Source organism: Vulpes lagopus, chromosome 8 (assembly GCF_018345385.1).
Source record: "Vulpes lagopus strain Blue_001 chromosome 8, ASM1834538v1, whole genome shotgun sequence".
Lineage (NCBI taxonomy): Eukaryota > Metazoa > Chordata > Mammalia > Carnivora > Canidae > Vulpes > Vulpes lagopus.
Window position 1 is genome coordinate 46,296,051 of NC_054831.1, and position 13,555 is coordinate 46,309,605.

Consider the following 13,555-nt stretch of genomic DNA (forward strand, 5'->3'; position numbering starts at 1 on the left):
ACTGAAGTAGAATACTAAATTATTGGAAGCACAATGAAGGACTAGGAACAAAGCCCCCCAAAAACTTCTCTATAGCCTAGACTGATGTCAGGGCCAGACCGTAAAGTTTTATATATATACTTCAGCTGTTTTAAGCCTCACATCATTCACTCTGAATTTCATTCTCTTTTCTATCATACTTAGTTGCTTGCTTTAGCATTCCACAGCAGGCTATGTGGCATATGTGTGTATGTCTGGTTTGGGTGCGGTGGGGGGGCTGAGGGCCTCGTGAACCAAAGTAACATAAGCTCTGTGGGTCAGGGAAATATGCATTGCTGCTAATCTAAAGGTGACCTCACAGATGGTTTTTAACTCAGCACACCTTTTCTTGCCTCCTTTCTTACTTTTGAAAACCAGACCTACCTAAGTTGAAGTTTTGTATTCCACTGCTTACTAGCTGTGTGACCTGAAATGACTTTCCCTTTGCCTGGGTTTCCACATTTGTAATATGAGAACAGCACTACTGTCTTAAGCCACATAGTTGCAAAGATCGAAAGACATATGCATTTAAAGAATGTGACATGGTTGGTACTTGGCACATGGAGGCACTTCATGAATATTAGCTATTACTATCCACATGGAATATTTCTTAGCCTGTTTCTGAAGCCTGCATACTACTATTTGCATAGTCTTATCTGTCATTCACTCTCTAGCATGTTATTTTATGTGACTTCCTTATCAAATTTCCATTGCTAGCTCATTGATAATTTTTGTTATGATATTATAGGTATGAAAGAGACCTAAGAGGTCAGTTAGCAGACGCCTCACTGAGAGTCTTACATCTGGGAGAAAACAAAAAGCTAGCAACTGAATTCCAGTATGGTTTCAAATATGGTAATTTTTCCAGTTCAAATGAACTGAACAAAAATCTTGCATCATTTACCATGGGCAAGTAATCATTCAGACCCAGGTAGATGGAAGCATTGCAATTCATGGAGCCTGCCCTCTGGGAGCAAATCTAGTTATAAAGTATAAAGTAAACCAATCTCTGCAAAATTAAATAATAAGGTACAATATTATATAGAGAGAACTACATGAGAGGCCGTAAGTAGTGGTTAGGAACGAACACTCCAAAGCTAGATGGGCTGGGTTCAAACCCTAATTGTGCCACTTACTGGTTTCAGGGTCTTAGATAAGCAACTTTCTCCTTGCCTCAGTTTCTTTTCCTGTGACATAGGGACAATAGTAAAAGGTTTATTGTGAGGATTTGATGAGTTAATATGTATAAAAAAAATTGAAAGTGGGGAGGAGAACTTAGGATAGTACTTAGCATATCAATATTAGCTAATACTGTATGTGTAAAGATGATGTAGTAAATCATTGATAGAGGTCTTTCGAATATTGATGACAAATACATGCTGTTAACATCCATATTAGAATTTTAAGGTTTGAAGGTATGCATTTTGGCATGACTTGCCAAGGTTGCAGTATAATCTTTGAATGTAAAAACAAAACCAAACTAACTCATCAGTGTGAGGATGAAAACTGTCAAACTAGTTCTTTAACATAGTCTTGTCTGCATATGTTTTATTTAGCATTATTCAAATGACTGTTATGTACTGGTCACTGTACATATATGATACAATTTATAGTAGATTCTCAAGTAGCGTGATGCACAATATTAAAACTTTAAAAGCTGGCTGCAACTATGGCCATTTTAGTTTTTTTTTTTTTTAGATTATTTTAAGAACAGGGAAGGAAGGCCTTTTTCTTTGAAATCAACTAGAATTTTGTGGTTATAAGAAGATTCTCACTTAAGATTCCTTTACTTCCTCCATTTACTTATTCATTTTTTCAGTCAACAGATGTTTATCACACACTTCCTATATGTCAAGCACCTTACTAGATGAAAGGGTGTACAGGAGTTAATAAAATAAATTTAGTCATAGCCCTTCTTGGAAAAAGTCCAGTCCAGAGCTGAAGACTTAGGTAGTTGGGATGTCTGGGTGGCTCAGTGGTTGAGCATCTACGTTTGGCTCAGGTTGTGATTCCGGGGTCCTTCAATCGAGTCCTGCATTGAGATCCCCGCAGGGAGCCTGCTGCTCCCTCTGTCTTTGTCTCTGCCTCTCTCTCTCTCTCTGTGTCTTTCATGAATAAATTTTTAAAAAACTTAAAAAAAAAAAAAAAAAGACTCAGGTAGTTACCAGAAGTCTGAGACCAGTATTTCAGACAGTTGGTACAGTGGGCACTATATCAAATTGGAGAGTTCATGCTTAACTATGAGAAGGCATTGGACTCAAATGTTCTTGAAACACTTTCCCCAGCAAAGGAAATACAGCCTTCATTATGATTAATATGGATTAGAGAGGACATATGATAAAATATTTGCTAGTAATTGTAGATTTTTAGTTTATCCATACAGAAAAGATGACATAAATTAACTGAGGTAATCACTGTTTCTAAAGTAACCAGAATATGTAAACATTCCTTAGGATTTTTAATGCTGGTCCATGTGATCTGTGTTTCCCTTTATAACTCACATGTGCTCTCCGGATTTTATATAATGTTAAATAAGTGGAAGAGGTAAACAGACAAGGCAACGGTGAATACTAACTCCACTTTTGCAAGCATGGAGTCCTTCATGTTGTGAACAATTGAACGCATCCATTCTTAAAAGATAGATAGCTTTTTTTTCCTTCAGTTCTGCTATGTTCCATGGTTTAGTAATTTGTTCTTTATATTCTGTCAGACTAACATGATAGGAAAATGTTAGCAAATTAAAGCCTCCTGATGTGTTAATAAATTACTCTTGCATTGTTCCCATGCTTCATTGAATTTCTTAATAGGAACTTCTTACAAATGGGCTAGAAACCCAAAACTATCCTGTTTAAAAATCATTAATAAACAAGATTTTAATGTATGAAAATATATCGTATTATACACTTAATGGGAAAATGACATTTGCAGTATAATAATATAATTGGAAGGACAAACTACTAATAATGAAATATTATTGTAATGAAATGACTGCTAAGAAGCACATGAAATTCTTGTAGGTATAATCAATACTACAAATGAAATTTTTAATTAGAGAGTTTGTTAATTTTTAAGAGCTCAAGGAAGAATTAGAATTCCTGAATGATATTATTAACCAGGAGCCATCCAAAAGCCCCCTAACAGCAAAAGTTGTTCCCAAACAAAGATTGGACCCATGAAATTATTTCTAGTAGTGAATGATTCTAGAATTTGTTTCAGTAAAATTTGAACCTCCAAATAGTTTTTATGTTCTTTGCTGCACAAAAAAATTAAGAAGCTGTGAAATATACAATCCTAAAAAAAAAAAAATCAAAAAATTTTCTTCTTTCTACCTCCACATTACACTGGCTTCATGAAATTCTACATTGTCAGTTAAAGCTTTTGCACAGTATAGTAGTAAAAGGGGTGCATCAGTTCCAGACCTCACATCATACAGCCCAAAGGAAGAAAGAACATATCACAAAAGTCGTGCTCATGGAAGACAGGAGAGACTTCTTTCCTAGCAATCCCAGAAAATGTCTCCTTATGCTTCATTAGTACTGCTTCACAGGGGCAGAATATGTTCACTGGTAATGCGATAAGCCAGTCATTTCCCCTGGTTGGAGCCAAAGGTAGTCAGAATCACACAAGACTCCTGTCAAGGAATGATGGGGTGAAAGTTGACCAAAGAAAATTTGGATTTCTGGTAGCTAAAGAAAGGGGACTTAGTTGTGGTCAGCAAATGGCTCTCTGTTTTAAAGTGAAAAATACAGTGTATTTGAGAGTTTCTTCTTTTTGATTTCTAACAACCTAAAGAATAGCAAATAAACTACAGGTCTGTAGGCACATAACTACTACATAAAAGGAGCTTTGCAAGGTGCTCTTAGACTTTAAAATATAGTCCTGACCCTCAAGGAATAGTTACTGGTTATGAGGGGGGAAAGCCAATAGCCGGTAGCTTTTTATTACATATATACATTTTTTAATGTATGAACATTAGGTGGAATCAGAGATAGATTTGCCATAAAGCTAGTGAAACCTAAAGTTCAAAGCCTCTCAGGTTTGAGGGGCTTCTTATACCTTGCCCCTCATTTGATGTTCATAGTCCCAGGTTTATTTTCTTAACCCCTCTCCAACAAATTCCTAAGCTCTCTGAACTTCTCTTGCCTCTTCTTTAAAATGAACACGGTAGTATTTACATAATAGGGTTGCTGAAAGAATCAAATGCACTAATGTGGGAAAAGCACGTAACATAATGCCTGACACACTAGTGGCATTCAGTGGCTGGTAGCTACAAAGCAGATTTCCATAATTTTCAGCTGAGGGTTCACTGTCTTTGGTATGATTGAAAAAATATATAGAGAAAGATTGCTTGATTTAATTTTGTTCTAATAAAATAAAAAGCAATACCCTTTTTTAAAATATAAAGTCACATTTTCATGCAATAAGCAGTTGCTTTTTCATCTCTTTAAATTGTCAAATTATCAGAATCATAAACATGAAGATACTGAAGTTAAAAATTTATTGAAACTTGAGGTGCACATTTATTTAGACTGAAATATTTTACTATATTTATAATATTCATATTCTTTCCTTAATCCAGTTAATTGAACAGAAGAGCACAGGAACAATGAAAAGTTCTTTATCAGTAAAATTAATCAGGCCCCTCATTTGATTAGACCTCATAGTTTCAAGTTTTACTTATTACGTGTACAGGTTAGAGGTTATGTTTGTTGTTTGGCATGATGGACAGCAAATGAAACAGTCTATCATTGACTTATCTTTTCAATACCAACCAATGGTGAGTGTAGACCATTTTCCCCTCCATGTATCAAGATTTTCCTTATGGAGATGTGACCTCGTGGTGAAATATATCTTAACACATGATATACACCAGTGCTCCAGTTATTTACATATACTATCCATATGAACTTTGCTCTTAAATTACAGTGGTTACATGACTTTGACGTGAAGCACAGCCTCTGCCCATTAAAGTGTAAATGAAATTTTCCTATTTCTCAGTCATGCCCTCTGATAAATGAAATAGTTTCATCACAAAACCAAGTCCTGCTAATATTGACATGAGCCTAAGACATCACACACACACACCCATTCACTGAGTGGAAAAAATATATTGTGTTAACACAGGAGTTGTTTGACTGACAGATGATGATAAGCAGAACCATTTTCCCAAATTATTATGCCACTTAAAAAAGGAAGTGATAATGCCTGGAGGCTTTGAAATATGATAATGCAAATGGATGCACTGAAGTGTGAATACTCTTCAGCCATCCACCCTTGATACTACTGCAAAATGTCTATATACCACATAGAAAAGCCTTTACGTTGTTAAGGTGGGGAATGCTCAGTTTGGCAATGTGGTGCAAGTTTCTATTTTGTCTTTCCTTTTTCATCTTATGTTAACAATATCTAAAATGAAATTAATCCTATTTACGTTAATATATAATCTCCCTAGTGCTTAGGTTTTAACAACAAAACGTGAATGGGCAAGACTCTTAAGGGTATTAGTAGCTATGATGATATAAAACTTGGTAGAACATAAAAATGGGAATCTGTGCATTTATTCTATATCATCTGCCAAAATACCTACTGCCAAATTTGAAATATTCTAAATGTATGTTGAAAGTCACCTTAACACAGAACCCAACTTGAAAACTCTTTCTTTTAGCCTTGCTTATATTGCATTGTTGAAGGAAAGGTACTATTTTAAGACAGAGTATTGATTGGCAATACTTGGATACTGTCTTAAATTCATGGAAGAATCCAAGCTGAGGGTACAACTTGCAAGGGGGAAAATGCAAAAAAAAAAAAAGGTACCAAGTTCAGAATTGAGTTTTGATATTTAAGTTGATATTCACTTACTTGTTCTTTCCTTACAAAAACTTTTATCCCTCACCTATGCTGTGCCAGGTACAGGAGATAAAAAGACAATAATAACTGGTCCATACTCTTAGTTTACTCAGTGGTATATTATGTTCTTTTCCTTCTAATTAAAAGGAAGAACCAACGAAGTGTAGACGAAGAGTTGATTCATAGGCACTTTGGTAACCAGAAATAGTCAGGTGGTGTTGTTTTGTTTTGTTTTGTTTTATCTCTGCTGTTTGTTGGAGATACATAATAGGGTGACAGGGAGCTTTGAGGATTTACTCAAAATATCCATACCGGCCCCATACTACACCTACTTTTGCTAAATGTATCCTTAGTCTCTTTCCTAGTTCCTTCCCATTTAGCCAGTTGTTCTACCCTTTCAGAGAGAGAGAGAGAGAGAGAGAGAGAGAGAGAGAAAGAAAATACTAGAGGCTGTCTTGCTTTGTAAACTTCAAGCTATCAGGGGTGCCTGGCTGGCTCCATTGGTACAGCATGCAACTCTTGATCTCAGGGTTGTGAGTTTGAGCCCCATTTTGGGTGTAAAGATAAGAAAGAAATAATTTTAAAAAGAAAATAAAACTTTAAGTTGTTAGAGAAGGAACTGGGAACAATCAGAGCACTTCTGTAATATATGCTTTTAGAATCCTACCTATAGAGAAGGAAGGAGAGCGTGCATATGCACTTCTGTGTCACATCTGAAGCACAGCATTATCAAGGCACACCTAGGCCAGAGTCAGTCTCCTTTAACCTTTCCAGCCAAAACAAGATCCAATAGAAGTGATCTTGAAACTAATTTATAAGGTTGTCATTCTTCTGCTACTTAATACTTAGAAAGCTTTTAGAACTGACACATGAAGACTTAAAGCATTTAATTTTACCTCCATTGTCTTTATGTCAACATTGGTTACTCTTCAGTAAAATATTTAAGACTGATTTTCTTAGGAATTATCTTGGGATAGTGATAACACCACCAGTCAACAGTTGACATGCACTTACTATATAGTTAGGCATTGTGCTAATAAGCATCTAACATAGATTTTTTTCATTTTATCCTTCCTTTTGTTTGAAGTTTGGTTTTGCTTTTCTGTGTTTTGTACGTATCTTGTTGAATGTTGTCAAGATTGAGCTTCACATTTCACTGCAGCAGCAGAGCAGAGTGTACATTCTGATTTGCTACATTTATATATATCTTGAAGCTAAATGTATATATGAGTAGTTTGCCATGAGATAACACAGTGTAAACAGAGTAGACACCCAGAAATCGTGACTTCTGTGTTCTCTCCATTTGAGTATTTTGTAATTTTTTTGAAATATTTGTGGACATAAATAAAACCAAGCTACACTACAAAAAAAAAAAAAAACAACTCACAACTTTATGATGAATTGCACTGATTTTATAGGTTGCATATCCTTTCATTTGTTACCTATTATTTCTCTCTAATAAGTAAGTAGGATTTACTTTTAAAAAAGACCCAACAAACCATAGTGATTAATTAATCTTCTAAGTGCCCTCCACCTGTCCTAAATGCCCTGCCTTGTGGACAGGCATGTGATAGGGACAGAGGAGGCAAAGAAATGTATTGAGTAAGCCATTCTGTACCTTCAAAGACTTCTGACATACCTATAAATATGCTAATAAATTTTGCTAATCAAAATTCAAGTTTGGCTCAACTTTAGTTTCTTTCCTCATAAGAACTAATCATGTTTATTCACCCTACGAAAAATATAAAAAAGAAAAGAACTACACTAAAGGATAGCCAGCAAAATATAAATCTTAACATTTACCTTTATTAATGCTTCATTACTTTGAGTTCCATTTTTTAGGCATGTATGTGGGAATTTTATGGTGATAGCAAGTTCACCTGATGATGCCATATAGTGCATAAAATTGCAGAGGGGAGGCTTCATCTGTTTAAGAGAACACCATTTTCACACATGTTAAAAGCACAAATTTTCATATTAAAAACGTTCTTACCTACAAGAACAACCCAGAGCATAGACACAATAGAAAGGACTTACAATGAATTTGAAAGACTTTGCTTCATTTTTATACCCTGCTATTATTTTTGACTTTTTGATTAAAAATTTTCAAACATAAATAGAAATACCAATAATAACTAATACCCATATACCTAGTACTTAGATGTTACAGTTATTTTAGCTTTTATTGTTTTGTTGAGGTATTTTAAGGTAAATTAGAGATATATCATACTTTACCCATAAATACTTTAGTATGAAAAAGGCATTTTCCTAAATAACCAGAACACCATCATCACACCTAACAAGACTTACAGTTAACTCCTTAATATTATCTAACATTGTACTTATAATCAAATTTTCCCAGTCGTATCCCATATGTCTTTAAAATTTGGTTTGATTAGCCAGGATTCAGTTAAGGACCTTACATTGCACTTGATTTTTATGCCTCTTTAGTGTCTTTTAGGCTAGAATGGCTTCCAATCAGCAACCCCCACACACAATTTTTTTCATAATATTGTCTCACTGAAGAGATGTTCCAGTTACCCTATAGATATCTCACCTTCGTGATTCATCTTGTTTTCCTCATGTTGTCATTAACTTGTTTTAACTAGTGAAGTTTTGATATATGGTGATTCAAATATCAGTGACAATAACAGGAATTTGTATTTGGAGATATATGGTCTATATCGTTTGCTAACTAAAATATAAAGTTACCATAATTTGATTAAAATTTATACTAATTTAGGGGCACCTGGTTGGCTCATTTGGTTAAGGGTTGGACTCTTGATTCCCCCTCAGGTCATGATCTCAGGGCCTTGAGATCAAACTCCAGAGTGTGGATACCAACTGAGATTCTCCCCCCCTTTCCCTCTGCCCCTCGCCACTCACACATACTCTTTTTCTATTAAAAAAAAATTGAATTTATAAAAGTTTAAATGTTCATATTTGAAAGATTTTTCTGGGTCATATAATTGAAAAAACCTCCAACATTCTATATACAGGATAAATCAAATTCTTAACCAAATAGTAAAAAGTTGTTAGGGAAGACTAAAAATCTCCATTATTCTCACTCCCCAGAGGCAACTATCATTGTAGTGTTATGTATATTCTGCAAAATTTTTTCTCTGAGTATTTAACAAAAGTATATTACTATGTACTATAGGACTTTTAGAAAGACATTGATAATGCTATGATGCTGATAATCCTATGATGCAAATGGCTTTTTTCAACCCAGTACTCAGAATAATAATTTAATATTACCTGTAATCCATTTTCCACAAAACTATTGGAATTACCATCTTAAAGCCTAACTCAGATCTTGTTTATCTCTTGCTCAGAAGCATTCAGTGACTCTCCTCTTCCCTTACCACAAAATATGTTTCATTTTCCTGATCTGCAAAGTCATATGATGTGCCTCTACCTATTTTGTCATGTTATCTCTTCTTCTCACCTACTATGCTTCAGTCACACTCTCTTTTTATTCTTTGAGCATGTCAGTCAGACCTCCTTAGAGTGTTTGTACTAATTCTTCCTCTGTCTGGAATTCTCTCATTTCTAAATTGCATATGATTGACTCCTCTGGTCATTCACATCTCTGCTTAGAGATTCTTCTTGAGAGATGCCTCTCCTATCACCCAGACGCTACTATCCTGTTATTCTAATTGTCAGTAGAGCACTTATCTTTGGTATTTTATCATTTACCTAATTGTTTATTTAGATTCCATCTGTCTCTGCCTCTAAAGACACACGCGTACACACACACACACACACACACACACAAATGCAAGCATCATGAGAACAGCAACCTCATTTATTTTATGATAGAGTCTAGAGTAATTTCTGACACATAGTAGGCACTTAATAACTGACTGAATTTACCTCGGAATTTTTTTTCAAATCATCCTTTTTGATTAGATGGATATTATGCAGCAGTGTGGGTATATCATCATTTATTTGACTAGTGCCTTATTGGATATTTAGACTACTTCTAGTTTGGGGGGGTTATTTTGTTTTGTGTTGCCACTTCACACAATGTTTGGAGAAATAGAAATATCCTTATATCTGATTCTTTCCATATTATAAATTCCTCAAAGTGGAATGATTGGATCAAAAGGAAGTGCATATTTTAAAAAATATTGCCAGTTTGCCCCATGAGAAATTTATATCAATTTATATTCCTACCAACAGTATTATGACATATCATGTTTTGCTATACCCTGGCCAACACTGAATATTGTGAAACTTAATTTTTTACAATCTAATGAATAAAAATATTTTTTATTTGACATTTTAAAACTGCCAGTGTACTTCTGACTTTTGACTATGAGGAACAGAAAATCAACTTAAACTGGCTATAATTTAAAATATAAAATTTTTATTGACCCATATAACTAAGGAATCAGGGATTGGTTTTAGGAAAACTGGATTCGAGGGCTCACCAGTGTCATAGGATACTAGATCTCTGGTATTTTTCCTCATGGTTTCATTTTCAGGCTTCTTCCCTATGTTATAGCAGTGATGTCTTTGTAATAACCCCACTAGAAGAAGAGAAAACTTCTTTCAAGGTTTTAGGGAAGTTTCATTGGAATAACTTAAATCATCTGCCCATTTTTGTACCCATCTTAGTACTCATATGGATAGAATATGATGATTGCCAGGTGTGGATCACATGCCCACCCAGGGGATCAAGTAATGGAGTCAGCCTGCCTGAACCAGATATACCAAAAATAGGGAAGGAGTGGTTTATAAAAGAAAAGGAGTAATGTATGCTGAGCAGAAAAAGAATAGACATCCATTATATTGTATGAACTGGTGCTGTTTTTCCTACATGTACTGGAAATTTGCATCTGTAAATTGCCTGTTCATCTCATTTGGTCACTTATTCAACTAGATTATTCATTAGTTTCTTAATGACCTGAAAAGCTCACTTTTTAAGGAAGCTAGCCCTTTATCATATGTGCTATAAATATTTCTCACTTTGTCTTTTGATTTTGCCTGAAATTTTTGTGTTTAAGTTTCCATACAGAAATTTGAATGTTACATGATCAGTGACACTTGGGTGGCTCAGTCGGTTAAGTGTCCAGCTCTTGATTTTCGCTCAGATCATGATCTCAGGCTTGTGAGATCAAGCCCCATGGCAGGCTCAACACTCGATGGGGTGCCTGCTTGAGAGTCTCTCTCTCTTCCTTCTGCCCACTCTCTAAATAAATAAATAAATAAATAAATAAATAAATAAATAGGGGCACCTGGGTGGCTCAGTGGCTGAGCGTCTGCCTTTGGCTCAGGTTGTGATCCTGGGGTCCTGGGATCGAGTCCCACATCAGGCTCCCCGCAGGGAGCCTGTTTCTCCCTCCGCCTATGTCTGCCTCTGTCTCTAATTAATTAATTAATTAAAATCTTTGAATGAATGAATGTTATATGTCAGCCTTCATTCATTCACATTTATTATGTACCTACAAAGAGCCAAGTAGTGTATCAAGAGCTGCGAACATAGAAGTGAGTAAAAGCCATTTCCTTGAAGGACTAGCCTATTGGGTAAAAAGAGTTACAGTACTTGCCGATTACCAGAGAGTGTCATGTACGCCTTCACAGATGAAATTTAAGCTACTTCTGGAAGAATGCATTGAAATTCCATGGCCAGATAAGAAGAGAGGCAGGGAATTGCCTTGAGCACAGAAGCACTTGTACGTATGATTTCTATATTGTCATCACCGAGAATTTTGAGGATGATGATATGTAGCTCATAACTGAAAAAAAATAAAAAGACAAGAATTCTTGAAGCCTCTTCTCAGGATTCCCAAGCCCTTGGTTATTCTAATGAAAAATAACAAGATAACTTCAATATATTAGAAGCTCATATGTGTTGAGAGCATTGAGATAATGAAAGCAAGCCAAATAGATTAACTGTATCCCGCATCCATCTCAGTCTACCACAGAGCTTTAGCTGGTTCTGTAAAATGTATAGTGTCCAACTAGCAATAGAATCTTGATTGGACTTTTCTTCATTATGAAGAAAAAGTGAGGGAGTTAGACTTGTAGGCCTGTAGGGGCCATTCCATTTTGAAGATCTATGATGGTTTAGGAATTAAGTAGGCAGTCATAGAAGAAAAACGTGATGACAAGATCAGAATTTCACATTTAGCCATGAAGTGGTAACACAATGCTGTGGAAAGAGTAGAGACCCAACCTCTTTCCTCATCATGAAATTCAGGATGAATGCCTTGCCCACCTCAGAGACTTATGAAAATCAATCTAGAAAATGGATGTGAAAACAATGTCTTATATAAATATATAGCACCATTAGCATTTGCAGAAGAGAACACTAGCAATAGTGAGCTCACAAACATTTTACATACACAAATAGAATCCTAAAGCCATGAAAATAATGAGCATTTTCAAGTTTTTCAAATACCAGAATTCAGTATCATGATTACTTTCATTGGACCTCTGATGCCTCTTGAAAACCTTTCTTATTCTTAAAATGTTAATCTGTTTTAATGACATTAACTGCCTCAAGTCAATCCACATTTATTTTTTATTTATTTATTCAAACTAATCCATATATATGCCCAGACTTTCACATTCTCTAAAGTTTTTCTAATGCCTTATAAGGGACCATTTACCCAATTAGTATCTTTTTTATTTAAATTATCTTTGTTCTTCATTTTCACTTCTTTTATTTAATTTTTTTCTTTAATTTATACACCTATTCCATAAAATGCTCTTGATAAAATTTGTAGGGTTTCATACAACAGAAAGGTATTAGTAGATCATAGATCAAGGCTGAGAGAAAAGGAAAGGAAAGAAAATAGGAAAATGTAACCAAAGAAAAAGCTCACACTCAGAAATACATACCATATGGATTCTAACCAGAACTTTTGAAGAAGTACTCATTCTATTGCCTATTAATAGTTATGAAAACAAAAAGAAGGATGAAGTTCTAGTAAAAAAAAATAAATAAATAAAAGGTAAACAATGGAGTGAACAAGATTAACCAATTCTATTTATAATATTTCTGAGAGCCTTTAATGATGTAAATTTCCATGAGTATCTGTCAGGATACTCCATATAATAAAGTCACAGGTGGTTTTGTGTGTGTGTGTGTGTGTGTGTGTGTGTTTGTGTGTGTGCGTTTTAAGGAAAACAAAGCTTTTTGTGGTATTTAAGATGGAGACAAATTTCCCTCTCTAATATTCAAACAGGGGAAATTGAGTGATAGAGAAAATCCTCAACACCGTTTCTTCAATAAATTCAGTGATTTTATGTAGATGTAATAATGTTACATGTATGATTTTCCACCAATTTTAAATTGAAAATAGTTCTTTTTTGCAAGCTATGTAAGCTTTATAGAAGTTTTAGAGACTAAATTATAATAATAAAGTGCTAGCAAGGTGAAATTTTTAATTTTTGCATTGTTATCTGCATCATTTCCACTTGCCTGTTAGTGTCAAGTTGTGGCATGCAAACAGACAAGAACAAAATCATAATACATCTAATAGCAAGTTCTAAACTTCAGTTAAGCTTTTTCATGTGGGAGGGCACCAGGGTGGCTCAGTGGTTGAGCATCTGTCTTTGGCTTAGGTCATGATTCTGGGGTCCTGGGATCAAGTCCTGCATCAGGCTCCTTGCAGGAAGCCTGCTTCTCCCTCTGCCTACGTCTCTGCCTCTCTCTGTGTGTCTCTCATGAATAAGT

At 35.0% G+C, this 13,555-nt stretch overlaps 1 protein-coding gene across 9 annotated transcripts in view; it reads left to right on the forward strand.

The window, feature by feature from the left end:
* Positions 1–13,555, forward strand: part of NBEA (neurobeachin) — a 664,605-nt gene that overhangs the window by 562,703 nt on the left and 88,347 nt on the right. The gene's annotated exons all lie outside the window — the stretch shown is intronic.